Genomic DNA, 19703 nt, shown 5'->3' with positions numbered 1-19703 from the left:
AGGGCCTTTTTGTGTGTGTTATAAAGGAAGTTACTGTGCCTTTTTCCATGGACTCTACTTAATATGTTTCAGGGAATAATCTTATTGGCCCATCTTGTGGATGCAGAGTTCTAATAGGCTCCCTCTGAGTTCTAAGCCCACCTTTTTGTTGAGAGATGAGGCATTGTTATTGATGATTCCATCTATATTGAGTTATAAGGAGACTTCTTAAACAACAAAGAAAACCAGATCACCACCAGTAACAACACCACCAAGCAAACAAAACCAAGAACTTGGAAAATGAGGAAAAAAGTCCGACTGAGTGAAAGTTATGTTGGTTAACTCTTATAATGATTGTCATATATAGCAATACAATAACTAGTAGTAACTAGATTTCAGTTATAAGGTATTTGTGATATTGCTATGATGAAGTCAACTAAGTTTGCCATTTTATGTCAAAAAAATAAAATGACAAAAAATTTGCTAAGTAAACTAAATGATAAAATCCTCTTCCCCCAATACAATGCAATGCTCTCAAGCAGAGCGGACAAACAGAAAGAAAGATATCATGGAAGTTATTTATACCTAGGTTGAAATATTGACTTAGTCACTTGCTATCTTTATGGATTTGAACAAGTTCTAATTCTCCAGAAGATATTTTGGAACTTGTAATTGGAAACATATAGTAGTAGTCTTTTAAAGCAGCAGTCCCCAATCTTTTTGGCACCAGAGACTGGTTTCATGGAAGGCAGTTTTTCACAGATGGGCAGTGGGGATGTTTAAGGGATGATTAAAATGTATTACATTTATTGCACACTTTATTATTATTACATTGTAATACATAATGAAATAATTATATGATGCACCATAATGTAGAATCAGTAGGTGCCCTGAGCTTGTTTTCCAGCAACTAGAGGGTCCCATGTGGGGATGATGGGAGGGAGTGACAGATTATCAGGCATTAGATTATCATAAGGAGCATGCACCTAGATCCTTCACATGTGCAGTTCACAGTAAGGTTTGAGATACCATGAGGTTCTAATGCCACCGCTGATCTTAACAGGAGTTAGAGTTCAGGTGGTAATGCAAGCAATGGGGAGTGGCTGTAAATATAGATAAAGCTTTGCTCACTCATCTGCCATTTACCTCCTGTTGTGCATACTGGTTCCTAACTGGCTGTAGACTGGTTCCAAACTATGGCCTGGGGTCCTCTGTTTTGAAATGCTGTATATTGAGTATGTTTATGTAACCTTTGCAGTCTGTTAGAAGATACTTTGTGAACAAGCCATGAAATATGATACTCTCTACAACTTTTCAGTTGTAGAGAATAAGGATTTACGTCAAGGGTGTCCAATCTTTTGGCTTCCCTTGGCCACATTGGAACAAGAATAATGATCTTGGGCCATACATAAAATACACTAATACTAACAAAAACTGAAGAGCTTAAAAAAGAATTCACATTAAAAAAATCTCATATTGTTTTAAGAAAGTTCATGAATTTCTGCTGGGCTACGTTCAAAGCTGTCCTGGGTCACATGCAGCCCGTGAGCTGCAGGTTGAAAAGCTTGATTTACATTCTTATAATATGTAATGCTATTCTGTTAAATTATTTTAATTGTCTGGCAAAGTTATATCACAAGGTATTAACCAGTGAATTTTGTGTATTTTATTTCCATCTAGCTTTCTTCCTAGTACCTGAAGCAATACAGAAGGAGTACTTAAAAGTTCAAATAAAGTAATTGAACAAAGTGTGGAACAGAAAATATAAATGCATATTTTTAAAGCAAATATTTCATCTCCTAAAGACATAATAAGACATGAAATGAGAAGGAGAAATAAATTAACCTCACCATCCAACAGTGAAAGAAAAAACACAGAACATGAGGAGGACCAGAAAACAACGTAAAAAGAGTTGAAAGGAGTCACTGCTGAGCTATTTTAGATTCTACACCCTCTATCCAGCCATGAACCCATCAGCGATCATGCCTGACTATTGCATACCCCATTAGACAATCTAATGTGGACAAGGAGATAGTGTCAGGAAGCCTATTCCGCTAAAGGACATGGAACTGAGTATATGTAACTGACACTTCACTACTGACATATGGCCTATTAAGATCTACCTTGAGTCATACGCATTTGACACTCTTGTTTTCATCGCATAATTCATATCTTCACTAATTTTGTCTGTGTATCACGTTGTCAAAGGACCAAAACTATAGTAATGAGTACATTCTTAATGAGCTTTTCTTTAACTACCATACATTTGTAAAATTTTGTCTCATTTTATGTTCTAAAATTGTCACAGCAAAGTGATCAAGGAGGCTAGATATTTGACTATATTTTCTTCTCAATAAGATTGCTATGTCTCTTCTATTTAAAGTAAATAAATCCTTGAAACATGAATGAAGTAATGGTTCAATAAACAAATTAAATATGATATGACTTTATTTGTTAGTGCTTTACATATTTATATTTTACATCACTGGTCTACAAATTACCTATACTGAAACTTCAGACTCATTTATTATTCGGGAGTATTTAGTAAAAGAATTATCCTGCCTAAGTGTGGCACAGAAATCCACAAAACAATCCTGGGATATAAATTCTAATTCAGTAATCCACGATACCTTCAGTGTGGCAAGTCTTAAATATGTCCTGTGGTATATGAACAAATATTATATGTAATAGGCTAATATTAAATTCACATAGTGCTGTAAGAATTTGAAAAACAAAAGTTTTTGAAGAACCTATAAAGTTTATGTTTTCTGGCAACACAAGTACTAGGTTTAAAATGTTAATCCAAAAGAAAAGATTTTTCATTAAAAAACATATGTAGTGTGAATACATTTAGCCAACCGGTAAAATACCTTTACTACACTATCAATCATAGGGGTCATTTTAAGTACTAAGTATATGAAATCTGTGAAAAGACCGCAATTCAGTGCTGACCGTGACTTCAGGAGAACAGTTTGTGGTAATTAACAAAATATGATGGGTTTAAAAAGAGATACATTACTTGAACTGAAAAGCTAAAATAATTAAATGATGGCCATTGAAATTTGGGATTAGCCCTGCCACAGTTGTTATTGCCCTTGCTGCCTTTTCTCCTAAGACCATTATGAATTTCTGCGAATGTGTTTATGTTTAATCTTGTTCAATGAATTGGCTGCCTCTCACTAGACAAAGTCAAAAAGAGAAATGCAACTGCATATAGAACTCCCTACACAAGCAATGCATTCATAAATAACTCAAAAGTCCTCTACTTCACATGATTACCCTTTAAGCTGATAATTTAAATGGGAAACTGAGAAAGGTCATTTTATCTGCACTTTTAACAATACAATTCAGAAAATTTTGCTATCTTAATATTTTTAAAATTGTTTTTTATTACAGTTTTTAATTTTTAAAAGAATCAGTGAATTTCACATCTTAAAAGCAATGGCCTCATTTTTTTTCCCAATTTTTTATGAACATATTTAATAAAACCATAATAATCATATTTTAATTTGAGTACTAAACAAAATTAATGTTTTGCAAATGCCTGTAGTGTGTGTGTGTGGACTACATTTTATAAATATCTGAATTTAGTGGATTTACACTTCATAAATTATTTTTAAATTTATAGTTAATAAAAGTTTTAGATTTTTGCTTCTAAATATTGATGCTACTTCATCTTTTGGGTAAGCAAATTGATGACAAGGAGGATTCATATGTAAGAAGTGACTGTTTGACTGCTAGGCAAAAATATATATAATTTGAAAAATTATTTAAGAAGAAGAAGGAAAATAAAGAGGAGAGAAAGAAGAGGGAGACAAAAAAGACCAAAAACAAGCAAAACAGTAACATAAAATACAAATAGATAAATGAAATTGATATTCCTAAGGGGTTGTGGGGGAGAACTGGAAGGGGCTGGCAGAGTTAGATAAACTGCCCGCAACTGATCACTTAACACTTCTAAAGTAGTCTTCATTAATAAACATACTCAATTCTAAGATTCGAACCACATAAGGCTACTATCCCCAAGTTTTCTCTAACAGTATTTACAAATTGGAAGTTTAGACAGTCTGGGTGTTATATGATCCCATTATGTCTTTTGGCTTAGATACTATATGTGACACATTTTCACACTGAACAGAAAAAATGACACTTTATTCATAAATGTAAATGTTTCCGTTTACCAGTTAATACCTAAATAAGTAGAATAACAGAAAAGGATTCATTATTATAGAGGCAGTATTAATTTGCCCTCTGCTCATTTGTTGTTTTCTAAAAATGCTACTTCTATCTTTTCTCTCAAGAATCTCCCGTGGTAATCATTTTTCTAAATCCCTTGCACTATTCATCATTTTTCCTTTTAATGGAAATCTCTAGAACGTATTTATTTTCTTTTCTATCTTTGCTCTTAGGATTCAACATACTCTTATATTTTCCATTTTTACCATTCAAATATATCTTTTTTAAGAAAAATTGATGTTAGTGTACTTTAATAAGTGCTTATTAGTAACAGTGTTAGGAATGTCTGTGGACATACTGGAGGTATAAACTGTGATGTTTAACTTTAAGAAATTTCCATCTAGTTTGAGGTACAGCATCATTACAATGTAATACTGAGACTAATGAAAATGTGTTGAGTTTAGCATTGGTTATATAAACCTTCAGCTATAAGGGAGAACTCAGTTTTTCAGTTGAATCTCCAATTTTGTGTACATTTTGTTTGTTTCTTTATATCAAGCAGCAAGGAGGCCTGTATTACAAGGTGCATATATGGGATTTTTTTTTTTTTTTTTTTTGAGACAGAGTCTCAGTCTGTTGCCCAGGCTGGAGTGCAATGACGCGATCTCGGCTCACTGCAAGCTCCGCCTCCCGGGTTCACGCCATTCTCCTACCTAAGCCTCCTGAGTAGCTGGGACTACAGGCGTCCACTACCTCGCCCGGCTAATTTTTTGCATTTTTAGTAGAGACGGGGTTTCACCGTGTTAGCCAGGATGGTCTCGATCTCCTGACCTCGTGATCCGCCTGCCTAGGACTCCTAAAGTGCTGGGATTACAGGTGTGAGCCACTGCGCCCAGCCATAGACGGGATTTTTTAAGCATGTTTTTTTATGGAGAGTCAATCAAACAAATGAAATTATGCCATACTGAGGAAACAATTAATCCCCAAATCTCAATGGTTTACAACAATAAAAATATTTTATTGTTGTTGTTGTTTGTTTTGTTTTGTTTGGTCTCCCCTTTTTCAAGCTATGTATCAGTCAGTGCATGCCATCTGCCTACCGGGACCAACTTGAGGGAGCATCTTTATCTAGAATACTGCTAATCTTTTAGCAGAAGAAAGATGAGACAGACGACCCGCTGGCTCTTAAATCTCTCCAAATGTCACATTGACCAAAAAAGGGCAATATTAGACACTCAGTATCAATGGTGTGTAATAGAATAGCTTTACTGGAATTAAGCAAATAGGTTTAAAAAACAATAGAAATTATTACAAAGAGTTAACTAAAGGTGTAGTTTTTCTTTTTTTTTTTCTTTCTTACATTGCCTACACATGAAACTCCTATCTTCTAAAAACATATCTCATTATCCACCAGAGGCAAGGTTGAAGGTACATGTAAACGATTTATAACCAGCTTCCAGCAGAATGATTGAAACTCAGGTTTAACACATGATATACGAACAAAGCCAGGGTCACAGCTGGAACAATAGTCAGCTCATAACAGTATTTTTACATGCTGCAGAACATCCCCAGTGATATAATTTTCCCTAAATATCAATTTATATATGAAGCAAAAATCTTTTATAAAAATTGTAGATCCTTCTCATCATTGTCACTTAACGTGACATCACCAGATTATATAATCACAAAATGTATTTAGTTTATTTGTATTGCTTGTTTCCTTGTATATTGCCTGGGTTTTCTTTAGACTTAATGTTCCATTAAGGCAGATACTATAGTAAAGGGTTCTATACAGAAAGGAAGCTTAATAGATGCTCCCAGAATATATGAATGTCAGAAGCCTCAAATGAGCTTTGAAATAACTCAGGTGATAGTGTTACTTATAATTATGTTAAACATTCATAAATTAAGTACATTGATCAGAGGTGGAGAAAATATAAAAAAAAAAGATTCTGAGTCTAGTAGGATAAGGTCATTGTGCACTGCAGATTCTCTTCTTATGGTTTCATTCTTGTAAGAATTTGGCAGAAAAAGAAATTAGTGTCTCATGCTCTGTTTCTTAAAGAGATTTATAGAAGTTTTGATTTCCTTTGTTGCTGCTTCTTATTCTGGGTGGCCACCACTTCCCATGGTGATGGTAAGTGTGAAGTGGATCATCTAAACAGCGTTCAAAAACTCATAGAAGTCACAGATAAATGAGTTTCCACATCATAGGTCTTTCCAAATGTTGTTATGGGGTAGAATGGATGATGTATTGTGGATTTATAACTGTAAGATTCACACACTGACTCAGCAGGAGAAGCCCCAGGCTGGTGATAAATGGAAGGACATATAGCTTATATTAAACGTTTTTTAACATAGACATCATTTTCTTCCCTTTGATTCTTTGTGAGCTCCATCACTCTGGTAGCTCTAACTAAACCATTTTGTAAAATGTAATTTGCAGGTGGTTGTCCTCAGTACATTATTATTATTCTACCACAGGGTATGGTAGAAGTCACTAGTTGTGACAATTATTGGCATATCTTTGCTTAGTTTTTATAAAGACTTGTGTCTCTTTCTCTACTTTACCCTGGTCGCTTAAGTGGTTAAAATCTTGTAAACCTTTCCTCATGTCTACCTGTTTTCTCTCTCTGTTTTCATGACCTGTATTGTTAATTTTTGCTTTCCATCCAACTCCTTACAATATCTAAATAATGAGTAATTTCCTCTGAATTTACTATGTTGAGTCTTTTGATTGTACTCTGCCATCTTGGTGCCCTTCCATCATTCTGTACCATAGCCTCCATCCTCTGCATTCACACTTCGACAACACCTAATGTCCAATATTTGCTACTAATTTGGTATGCCTTACCTAGCTTTTTGTTGTTGTTAATCACCTCCTTTAACAAGAAAGACAATTAGTAGTTTTGCTCTGACTGTATCTTTAAAAGGTTAATACTACTCATTATTTTTTAAGCATTGATCACCTTCCAGGCAGAGTGTCATTCTTATAGTTACAGGTCTGCAATATTTCATCTATCTATTTTGTAACATAGTCATTTAGAAGAACCCATTGTCTGAAAAATGATTATTTTCTTGATGCTTCATATTAGATTTTGGCTGCAGCTTAGATAACCCTCTCTGCATTTATTCTGAAAATTAGTTGTAAAATCTCAAAACCCCCAATTTCTTCCTCCAAAGGGCGATGGTCTCTTTATCAGATCCAAAGTCAATGTCTTTTGACCATAGTAAGTGGCCTTGACCTAATAATTTGCCTCATGGTTATGTGTCATAATCCACTTCCATTTTCAAATTTATTAATATCTAATCAATCACCTCTTCTAAATGTAAGCATTCTCACCATTAAACTTCTACTAAATTCTCTGTTTTTGAAATAAGTATCCTTTAACAGCTCCACTAAGATATAATTGACAAAAGTTGTATATATTTAAGTAGTACTACGTAATGTCATGAACTATATACATTATGAAATGATCACAACAATCAAGCTAAATAATATATCCATCATTTTGCATAGTTGCCATTGTCTTCATTTATTTTGTGATGAAAAGAGTTAAGGTCTACCTTCTTAGCAAATTTCAAGTACACAAGACAGTATTGTTAACTATAATTACTATGATGCACAGTAGACCTCGAGAACTTATTCATCATATGTAACTGAAACTGTACACTTTTACCACAAAACCCCATTCCCCCCTCTTCTCAGTCCCTGACAACCACCATTCTACTCACTGCCTCTATAACTCTGACTGTATTCTCTACTATATATAAACTATATTATGCAGTATTTATCTTTCTGCATCTGACTTATTTCACTTAGCACAATGTACTTCAGTCTCACCCATGTTGTCATGAAAAAACAGTCTCCTCATTTTTAAGGCTTAATAATAATCTCTTGTGTATACATTTACCAGTTTTATTTATTCTTCACTGGACATGCAGATTGCTTCCATATATTGGTTACTCTGATTAATGCAGCAATGAACACGAGAATTCAGATACGTTTTAAAGAGTCTGATTTCAGTCCCTTTGCATATATACCCAGAAGTGGAATTGCTGGATCATGTGGTAGCTCTCTATTTATTTGTTTATTTATTCATTCATTCACTTTTGAGACAGAGTCTCGCTCTGTTGCCAGGCTGGAGTACAGTGGCATGATCTCGGCTCACTGCAAACTCCACCTCCCAGGTTCAAGGATTCTCCTGCCTCAGCTTCCCGTGTAGCTGGAACTACAGGTACGTGCCACCATGCCTGGCTAATTTTTGTGTTTTTAATAGAGACAGGGTTTCACCATGTTGGCCAGGATGGCCTCGATCTCTTGACATCGTGATCTGTCCACCTCGGCCTCCCAAAGCGCTGGGATTATAGGTGTAAGCCACCAGGCCCGGACTTTATTTTTTATTTTTTGAAGAAACTCCATGCAGTTTTTCAAAATGGCTGTACCAGTTTACATCCTCATCAAGGGTGTGCCAGGGTTCCCTTTCTCCACATCCTTGTCAACACTTGGTATCTTTCATCTTTTTGACAGCAGCCATCAGAACAGAAAAGAGGTGATATCTTATTATGGTATTGATTTTCATTTCCCTGATGATTAGTGAAGTTGAGCTATTTTTATATATCTGTTGGCCTTTTGGATGTCTTCTGTTGAGAAATGAATATTCAGGCCCTTTGCCCATTTTGTAATAGGGCAATTCATTTTTTTTTTTCTTTACTGTCTATTGTAGAAGTTCCTTAAATATTTTAGAAAATAATCCCTTAAATGGTTTGCAAATTTTTTTTCCACTTCATAAGTTCCCTCTTCACCCTATCATTGGTTTATTTTTATGTGCAGAAGCTTTTTGTTGAGTGTCATTCCTCTTGTCTGTTTTGCTTTTGCTGACTCTGCTTTGGTTTTATAACCAAGCATGCATTACCAAATGTTTTACCAAGACCAATGTCAAGAAGCTTTCCTCCTATTTTTTTTTTTTCTAGTAGTTTTACAATTTCAAGTGTTACGTTTAAGTCTCCAACCCATCTTGAGTTGATTTTCAAGTATGGTATAAGGGCTCAACTTCATTCTTTTGCATGTGGCGTACCTAGTTTTTTCAGGACCGTTTATTGAAGAGACTGTCCTTCCCCCGCCACTTCATGTTCTTGGCATCCTTGTTCAAGATGAGTTGGCCATAAATGCATGAATTTATTTCTGGGCTCTCTACTCTGTTGCATTGATCTGTATCTGTGTATTTATGCCAATGCGATACTGAATTTTTAAATTGTAAACTAAGGAAAAAATAAGGCAAATTTCTCTCCTCCCTTGAGTTTAAAATTTATTTATATGGATATCATAAAATAGGAAAAATATATAAATATACACATATGTGGGTACATGTATGACTATGTATACACATACATACATGTATACCTCTATTTATATTTATATAAATATACACATATGGTACACATATGAATACATACATATATACATGTATGTCTCTGTTATATTTATATAAATATATGTAAATATATAAATATAAATATATATGTATATATACACATATATTTACATATATTTATATGTATATACACATATATGTATATACATATGAATATACGCATATATACACACATACATATATGTGCATGTGTGTATATGTATATGTGTATATATGTGTGTATATATGTGTATATATGTACACGTTTACATATATATTTATGTATAGAGAGAGTGGTATTAGGTTGGTGCAAATGTAATTGTGGTTTCTGCTGTTACAGTATATAAAAATGCTCAACTTCACTAATTATCAGGGAAATGAAAATCAAAACTATAATAACATATCTCTTCATTCCTGTTAGGATAGCTGCTATCAAAGATAACAAGTGTTGACAAGAATGCGGAGAAAGTGAACGCCGGCACACTCTTGATGAGGATGCAAACCGGTACAGCCATTATGAAAAATTGTAGGGAGTGTCCTCAAAAAATAAAAATAGAACTATCACATGATGCCACAATTATGTTTGCACCAACCTAATAGAATACTTTTCTTAGAGAAGAGATGCTGCTTTGTCCCTTAAAACTTAGTATAGTATACGTTTCTTGAAGTAAGGACCATGTCTTATTCCTCATTATAATTTCTTAATGTGTTCCTCAAAGCCCACCCTAGGATCTTTACATGGAGAAAGTAGTTTAAAAATACTTTAGGAAACATACGCCTCTAGAAGTTACCTAACCTAAAGATTACTTGGATACACTTTGCCTTATGTAGAATATTTGAAATACATTAAGAGGAGAATATTCTTTCCCAATAACATTTGTCATTACCTTTAGTTTATGCATTCTGCTTCAATTGTTTATGAAGTGGGCCTGACTGAGAAAATCTAAAGCTTTTAATAGAATTATTTTGAATTAGTCATCAAACTAATATAACTTCTGGAAAAAACAATTTCTCAAGTTGAGTTTAATGCTGCTCTTAGTTAATAGTTACAATTTTTTTTTTAAGGAAAACAAAGTAGAAAACATAGTAAAAGTCTTGTGAAGTTTTAAACTGTTTTTTTGTTTTTTTTTTATTGTATTATTTTTGCTTTCATCTGTCCCTAAGACACGGGCAAAGCAATGTTTACAAGTAGTTTACAATTTTCTAATTTGTAGGTTTGTTACTTTTGTTATTTTCGAAATAAACTAAGTAGAATATTGGTTGTTTGTTACACTCCTGATATACATATAAAGATAAAATAATTAAGGAGCATTACCTGGGTATTTTCTATGACTGGAGTCTACTTTGCTGTGTTATATTTTACAGTGAACTTAATACAAGTCTACATAAGTTAATATTGGAACCTATTCATCAACAACCCCGTCACAGACCCTGCATAATTTCTATTCATTGCTATATTATGGGCAAAGCTTTTCTAATATAGTTATATAATCATGATTGTATATAATCATGATTGTAGATAAAACCACAGAAGTTTTTTTTTTTTTTTTTTTTTGAGACAGAGTCTCGCTCTATCGCCGGGACTGGAGTGCAGTGGCCGGATCTCAGCTCACTGCAAGCTCCGCCTCCCGAGTTCCCGCCATTCTCCTACCTCAGCCTCCGGAGTAGCTGGGACTACAGGCGCCCGACACCTCGCCGGCTAGATTTTTGTATTTTTTAGTAGAGACGGGGTTTCACCGTATTAGCCAGGAGGTCTCCATCTCCTGACCTCGTGATCCGCCCGTCTCGGCCTCCCAAAGTGCTGGGATTACAGGCTTGAACCACCGCGCCCGGCCTTTTTTTTTTTTTTTTTTCTTTTTTTTTGGTTGTTTGTCCCTAATTAGTGTTCTGAAAAATTACATCTATTGCATAAGGTATGAATTTTATACAACTGTTTTACTGTTGTATAACACTCAATAACATTAATTAAATTAGTACAAAAGAAATCTTTTGGAGTTTATCTTTCATTAGAAATTTAAAAATATATATTTGTTGAGATTATTTTATGTAAGTAACACCTGTCATATACCTAAATGCTACAATTTGAAAATAGAAAAGAGCTATCAGAATAGGTTTAAGGAATGTTTAATGATTCTAAGCAATATGTTTCTGAGACCTGTTATATCCTGTTAATATGAGAAATATGCAAAGTTATTATATTAGCATCACATACCTTCTATATCCCCCTAATAATGTCATTTTTTTTTTACTCCCTTTATAATGGTTCTTACACCCTCTATTATTAGTAAAAGTTAATGAAAATTCATAATATTACTCATTGGGGAGTACAATTGGCTCTCCCTATTCTTGGGTTCTGCATCCATTGATTCAACCAATTGCAGTTAGAAAATATTCAGGAAAAAAATGCTGAACATGTACAGACATTTTTCATTATTATTTCCTAAACAGTATAGTATAACAACTATTTATATAGAATTTACATTGTACTAGGTATTATAAGTAATTTAGAGATGATTTAAAGTGTAAAAGAGGATGTGCATAGGTTATATCCAAATATTAACACTATTCTATATAAAGGATTTGAACTTTCATGGATTATGGTATCCATGGGAGGTCCTAGATGATATTCCACATGGATACTGAGGAATGACTGTATATTATTTTGGTAGGAATCTATGATAAAAAATTTTGGCCATTATTCTTCTGGCAGGTGAGCATATGGATAACCCTAGAATTTCAGGAAATAGTGTTTATCCACTGTAGTGGTAAATATTGATATCTCTGATTTTAGAGGTTCCATGATAAAATGTATTCTGAATTGAAAATAAGATCTCATTGAAGTTTAGTCACTCTATTTTATATTAGACCTCTAGTGCATTCTAACTTATTGGTTGGAAATATTGTATAACTGAATTTCACTTTTCCTGTTGTGTTTATACTGGAGTCTCAGCTACTAAAAGATGTCACATCTGAAAAGCATGATTTTAAAATTTGTATGTTTTCTAGGATGAAACTGTATCCAGTTTCAGTAAAACTGCCCTAGAGTCTAATACCGGAGTGAATTTAAATCATAGTTATTACTCCTTGAAAATCAAGTATTAAAATGTGCAAACAACAGAATCCCTTTCAAATTGTAAATGAAACCAACCAATCAAAACTGTTTTTAAAATTTTCTAACCTAAAGAATTTGATATGACTGCCTCAGGGTAATAGAATCAGTGCCTGTAGTATACATTGTTGGTTAAAGTAAGTTGGGCTCTAAGTCACTTTTTGCCTAAGGCTGACCTGGTAGTGCTTCTGGCATTTTATCTTTGTTTGTTTTTTGAAAATACTTCACTGGGTCTTATTTAGAAACTTTCTTATAGCAATGTAAAAAAGAGACAGAGCTTAGAAATCTACATGAATTAAGTATTTTTTTTTTGTATGTCTCTCTTTTACTATATCAAGTCAACATAGTTGGACACAACTTTACTAAATTAAAGCTTATGTTACAAATTTAGTAAAGTGGTGTTCCTCAAGGTAGCTGTTCTTGGAACTATCTGTTATTGGTCCAGCATGAGATAAGAAGTTTGAGAGACAAAGTAAGTAACACTTACTTTTTTGAGAATGTCTTGCTATAGAGAAAAGCAAAAGTCATCGGAAATAAATAGCATGTTTAGTCACAAAGTGCTTTACATTCTTGCACAAGCTCTTTATCTCCTTGCCATTTACAACAAACATTTCACAGACCACCATGGATTAGCAGATCTTATTTTTTTTGTTACACTGCTATAAAGGAAGCATAGATATCAACAGTTAAACCTCTAAAAGAGCTAGGGTTGAGATGAAATAATATTTCATTTTACTTCCAATGAGAATAGACTATGCAATTCATTAAGACACGAGGAGAGAAAACACAAACATTAATTTTGAATATGGATTCAAATTTCAAAAATTTGTACATAATCAACCTAAATTATAGATGTTGATGGTCAATTCTATACAATGCACCCAAGGAAAAATTGAACAGCAATTAATTTATTTACTAATGCTGACTATTATTCTGCCTAGCAATGCAGAGAAGGCTAATTTTAAAGAAATTCATAGAATAATTTTGAGTAATATATACTTAAGATTGATTAACTTCCATAGTTACGTACTTATATAGAGAATTAGATTTTTTTTTAATGGGCCAAATTTACATTAAATATAAATTCTATATCTAGATAATAAAATTAAACTAAACTGAAAATTAAAAATCACATTGTGGGTGGTTTCTAGAAGTAACCTATTCCATTTACCCTTACTATAAAATGAAGTTGTATCACGTGATTTATAAAGTTCCTACTGTATCAGAAATCTCTTATTTGTTGTAATGAGTGGTATCATTTTCTTTATTTGCAAACTGCAGTTTGGTTTATGAGTACAGTTTCAGTTATATTTGTGATAAGTGGCTCATGGCCTTGAACTATAGGAGCTTAGAACTTTACACATCAAAATAATAAAGCATAATATACTACTACAAGTTATACATACATTTAACAAATGACTTTTGCAAACATATCTTAGAAAAATGGAAAGGGGAATTTATTTTTCTAGGCAATGCATTGAATCACTTACCACCTTCAAGGTTTTAAAGTGCTGACATTTTTAAAAACTCAATGAACTTTAAGTAGGTGCACTCCTCTTCTCCAACTCGTATGTAAAACTCTTAACTCCTAATGTGACTGTATCCAGAGTTAGGGTCATTAGGAAGTGATAAAGGTTAAATTAGGTTCTAATTCAATAGAATTGTGGCCATATAAGAAAAGTAAGAGGTTATCTGTCTTTCTTTCTCTCTCTCTCTCTCCTCACAGATAGAAGGCAGCTGTCTGATAGCCAGGAAAAAAGCTCTCACCAGGAATATCTAATGGTCTGGCACCTTGATATTGGATTTCCCAGTCTCCAGAACTATGAAAAACAAATTATATTTAAGTCATCCAGTTCAACGTGTTTTGTTATGATAGCCCAAGCAAATACAAAATTTAATAACACTTAAATTTAAATTAATGTTTACAAAATTATTTCTACAAACTATGTTCAACTATGACATGTGAAATCTCTGTTCATTGAGTAAAACTAAATTTTACGCTTAAAAATACATTTATTTTTATTCTGAAAAATCTCCCTTTCTGGCTCTTATAATAGTAATCAATTTGAGCTAATAATATAATTTAATATAAAAAGGAAAATTAAAAATGAAGGTAGGAAAAAGATTTCCTTGTCTTAGTTCCACATAACCAAAGTACATTTCAGTACTTTGCCAATTTTTATTTAAGAAATATACTGTACTTCTTTGGAACATTTTTAGGAATCAGTTTGTTAAATTCTTTTTTAAAGATGATGATTTTGCTCTTTATTTCACACAAGTTTCATTCCCCTAAAAATTCCAAAAGTCATGTTTATTAAAATTAGATCTACTTAAAAATAATGTAGCACAGTGAAATTGACAAGTGCACGCACACACACACACACACAATTATCCTCTGTGAGGCCAAGGGCAAGCATTACTAGCACAATGAAACAGGTTTACTCCACAATTAAATGTTATTGAAATTTCAAGTAACAAACAAAAGGTACACATCAAAATGGCCTGATTTTTCAGACTTCACCTAAAAAATACCCTGGGATATATTTAAAGATAAAGATTAGAACAAATTCTACTGAAATTTAGAAAATTCATAACTTAAGGATTAAAGAACTATTTATAGTGTTCATAATATTCAATCTTTCCTTCAAAGTGTGTCTCTGAGCACATAATTCTGTCTTCTTTAGACAAATTTCATAATTAAGTGTACACACACATATATGTAGTATATATAATATATATTATATACACATATTATTTTATATTTTATTTTAGTAGCTATGTATTTAGTACACATTTTAGTTTTCATTCTTCTTTGTCTTTTTGTTCATTTTAACTATGTCTACTATAGAAAATACAATTTTGGATCTCATTTCATTGTATATCTGAGGATTTCTGTCTTTTAGTGTGTTTAACTCACATCTGTTGTAATTAATATTTTGTTAAAATTTTTCTGCCATATTTATTTAGTATTTTTGAAATATTTTATTTAGTTCTACTTATTTATTATTGTTTGTTTTTCATTTTATCTTTTCCATTGGCTGAATCATGTTTTCTTCCACTCTTGTTATGTTAATTGCCCTCATTTAAGACCCAAGCCTATATATATTGACTCTATCTGTATCTTACACTTACCAATATTTACATCTTTCCTACTACAAAAAAAAAAATACTTTTGCACAATTATAAGTACTTTTTCTTCCAGGCTTCTCCACACATCACGTAAATATTTTCTGGAAGTTTAATTCTGGGTTATTATTAGTCTAAGTCATATTTTCCTTTGCACAAGCCTTTTTATGAGCAACAATAATAAATTCTACCAAAATGGTTTTCCAACCTTACTTTAACCAAGTCTCACTGCAACTTCATAACGTTTATTGTATTGTCTGAGTACTCTTTAAAAATTATCTTTAACATGTATCTTCATGACAACTATCTAATATGTTTTGTTGGATTTTTATTATGCCTTCTAATTTAATTAGTAGTTATACTTGATATAAAATATCTAGTTTCAAATATATTTTTGTGCTTAAAACCATGCACACACACACATATACACTCAGCTGTGTTTTTGTATGTGCTGTGGTTACTGAGAAATTTGTTGTCTGTATATTCTTGCACATATCAGTAACCTGTTCTTTCTTTTCGGCAATATTTATAGTTGTCTCTTTGTCTTTAATATTCTTAAAACTTACCATCATATATGTGACTGTTTTTATAAGCCCTCATGGGCATGCTTTCAATCAGTTGTATTTCTTCTTCCTTTAATTTTCTAAAACTTATCTTCAATATTTATTCCAATATTTTCTCTTCCTTCTTTATTTTTTTCTTTCTCTGCTTTTAACAAAGGTAATTAGTCTATCTTTTTCAACTCACTTGTTCATTTTACAGCTATATTCACCTAATTATGCAATAATCATTCTTTTTTTCAATAATTTTAATGTATTAATTAACGCTGATATCTTTCTTTTTCTCTGTACACCCACGTATGGGTGTGTAAAGGTATGTACACATATTTACTTTTTATTTTATAATAATTTTAAATTATTTTTCTGGCTGTTTCAATAATACCATTTTAATTTTTATGTAGAACCTATTATATTGTCTTTAAAAAATCTATTTTTCATGTGAAGTTATTTTTACTTATAAATTTATTTTCTCTATGAAATTATATAAGAGCTGCATAGTCAAGATATGCTAGGGCCTCCTTGGGAAAAATAAAACATAAAATATTGATAGTTTAATGTAATAAAGTTTTGTTTCTCATTCTAGTCAAAACTAATTACATACTGAATAGCTTCTTTCCATCCCGTATCTATAGTGTCTGAAAAGTTTAGCTTTTTCTTATCATAAAGACATGACGTGTTAGTCAGGGTCCTCAGGAGAAACAGTAAATGAGAAATGGAATATATTCTTTAGGGCCAAGCCTGGGAGTGACTATCAAATTATCTGTTCAAATTGCTTGTCTAGAACTCAACCATGTTTCTGCACTGAACTGCAGAAAAGGCAGTATATATCTCTGAGTACACATATCTCTCTGCAATGGATGCTCCAACTAGTATTTTGCATCAGTAACAGACTGAAGTCCTATCACCACTTCATGAAAGACCTGGAGACTTTAATGAGAAGGCTACCAATCAGGTTGAGAATTCATGATTGACATTTCTTCAGAACCACTATGGATCACTCCAACACCCACTTGATAATACTCAGTGAGGCAAATCTTATGATCAAGATTTCACTTTTTAAACCCTCATAGAGAAGCATCATTGGGAGAAAGCAATTTTCATAATTTATCATCCATCAGCCCTGGCTGTTTGAAAGGAAAATATGAAGCAGTAACTCCTTAGAGGTCTGGTTTCTCCAATGAGTGTTTATCAAGTCCTTACCTATCAGGGCTTTGGCACAACTCTGATATCTTCTTGTCATTTGGGCTAATTTCTGCAATGAGGTGTCAGTTAAAAACTGTCGCAAAAGCAGAAATAGAACTTAAGACACATCAGCCCAAGACAGCTTTGTATTCTCAGAGGTTTCTTATTTTTTCTTTGTTTTTTGTTTGTATCCGAATTATATTTTTCTTTCTCACTTGTGAAGTCTCTCCAGAATTGATTTTGGAGTAGAGATCTAAAAGCTAAAGCTAGGTCATCATCCTGCCAGAAAGTATAAGTTTGAAAAACTATGTCTTTATGCCAGTTATCAATTTTTATTAGCTGACATATCCCAAAAAATAATACGACTAAATGTGCTTTATCTAAGATTTCAATAAAGATAAAATATATATGTTACATTCTTCTTATTTTGTGACAAATATGATATAGGGTAAATTGGTCAAATATCAGGCTCTTAAAATTACATCTAGTGTTTTTAGTAACAAATATTGGCAAATACTTTCATTTAAATGCAGTTTTGACAGGAATTACTTCTCCAAGGACTACTTTTTCTTCTGTTTTTCTTAACGTTGTTGACAGCTGATAAAACGTTTAGCAAGATTATGAATCTTAGAATGAAAAATGATTAATAGATGTAGATTTAAATTATTATGTTCTATTAAAAATGATTTAGTCCTTGATGAACATCTGTTTGGTAATATGTTGTATCCAGCTATAGTAAATTAATGACATATATAAAATTATAGGGAAATGACACCTTCAGTTTCATTATGAGGAGAGTTTTTAAAATGCTATTAGTCACAACCTGTCACCTTGTCTATAGCATTATGTAGCACTTAAAAGATGTATACCCTTTATTTTGAAGTTCTTTAGAAATCTAAAATATTACTCTTTATGGTTTCTGGTTCTGCATTTCTTTATTGCTAATACGAACACATCCATATGCTTTGATTCAAGCAGGTACTAAAATTTGCTTATTTGGAATAATGATGTTTACTCTCATCTTCTCACCCTTAGCAGGTGTCTTAATTTTAGTACACGTCAGTGATATAATTTCACACTTATAAAAACATGTATTAAAATTACTGGTGATATTTCAAATTGTTGAACAAAATTCTTGTTTTCTTAAATTTTCTACGAAAATATGAGTTTTAAAATGTCTTTTTTTTTTGAGGGCATTATTTGAGGGTCTTCAGAGAGAATCTAGCAGTGTGGAAATCTATACTTTTTGAATAATTATGACTTGGTAATTCATGTGATTGTTTCTTTAAGGTTAATGTATTTTGTTTGTTATATGTTATTTAATATTTTGAAAGCAAACTTAAATTATGATTGACAAAATTTATTTTTTTGAGGAAAAATGGCAAAATGACATAAACTGATACATTTGTTCAACATTAATTTAGGTAGTAATTTATCAAATAACTATTGATCATCACTTTGTGGTAGATACTACTTTAGATCACATTGGTCAAAAAAAAAAAAAAAAAAAACCTGTCTTTCTGGAGCTTTAATTTGAATAGGAAGACAAAGTAAAGCAAAGCTACCAACCTAAAGAAGGAAATTACATAGTACGTTCGAAGATGATGAGTACGATGGGGGAAAAAAAAGAAAAAAAATGGATTGATTGGGCCAAGATGAATCAAGATTGCTGAGCTGGGATAGGAAGTTAAAGTTTTAATAGGAAGCTTAGTTCAGTGAAGCTTAGTTATTGTGAAGGTAATGTTTAAGAAAAAAAGGGCAAGGGAGTTTGCCAAGGACTCTCTGTAGTATGACAACTCCAGACAAATGGATTGGCAATTGCAAAGGCCATCAGGTCGAATCATGCCTAATATATCTGAAGAGTATTGAGGAGACCACTGGAGCTGCATAAGTGAATGGAAGAGTGGCAAGTAATGAGGTCAAATAGGCTAAATGAGTGACTTCATCATGTAAAAGCTTAGATGTCATTATAAGACTCTAGCTTTTATATTTGAAAACTTACTATGTGATAGAAATTCTGCTGATGACTGAGAGTTTCCTAACTTCTAGAGTTCTTACTCTACTAGGATAGATTAAGAAAAAGAGTTTGGGTCACATATCATGTGACAAATATTGTAAGATGAAGACAATATTTGAAGACATAGAAGTTCGACAAAA

The 19703-nt window shown here is 32.5% G+C and overlaps 1 long non-coding RNA gene across 1 annotated transcript; it reads left to right on the top strand.

Moving 5' to 3' along the window:
* The first annotated feature begins 201 nt into the window (after positions 1-201).
* Positions 202-2429, top strand: LOC105516804. Its single transcript, XR_001002546.1, has 2 exons — positions 202-312; positions 1672-2429. It is a non-coding gene; the product is annotated as an uncharacterized LOC105516804 (long non-coding RNA).
* Positions 2430-19703: the final 17274 nt, after the last annotated feature.

Source organism: Colobus angolensis, unplaced genomic scaffold (genome assembly GCF_000951035.1).
Source record: "Colobus angolensis palliatus isolate OR3802 unplaced genomic scaffold, Cang.pa_1.0 Scaffold29, whole genome shotgun sequence".
Classification (NCBI taxonomy): Eukaryota; Metazoa; Chordata; class Mammalia; order Primates; family Cercopithecidae; genus Colobus; species Colobus angolensis.
This window is presented reverse-complemented; position numbering and strand designations above follow the sequence as displayed.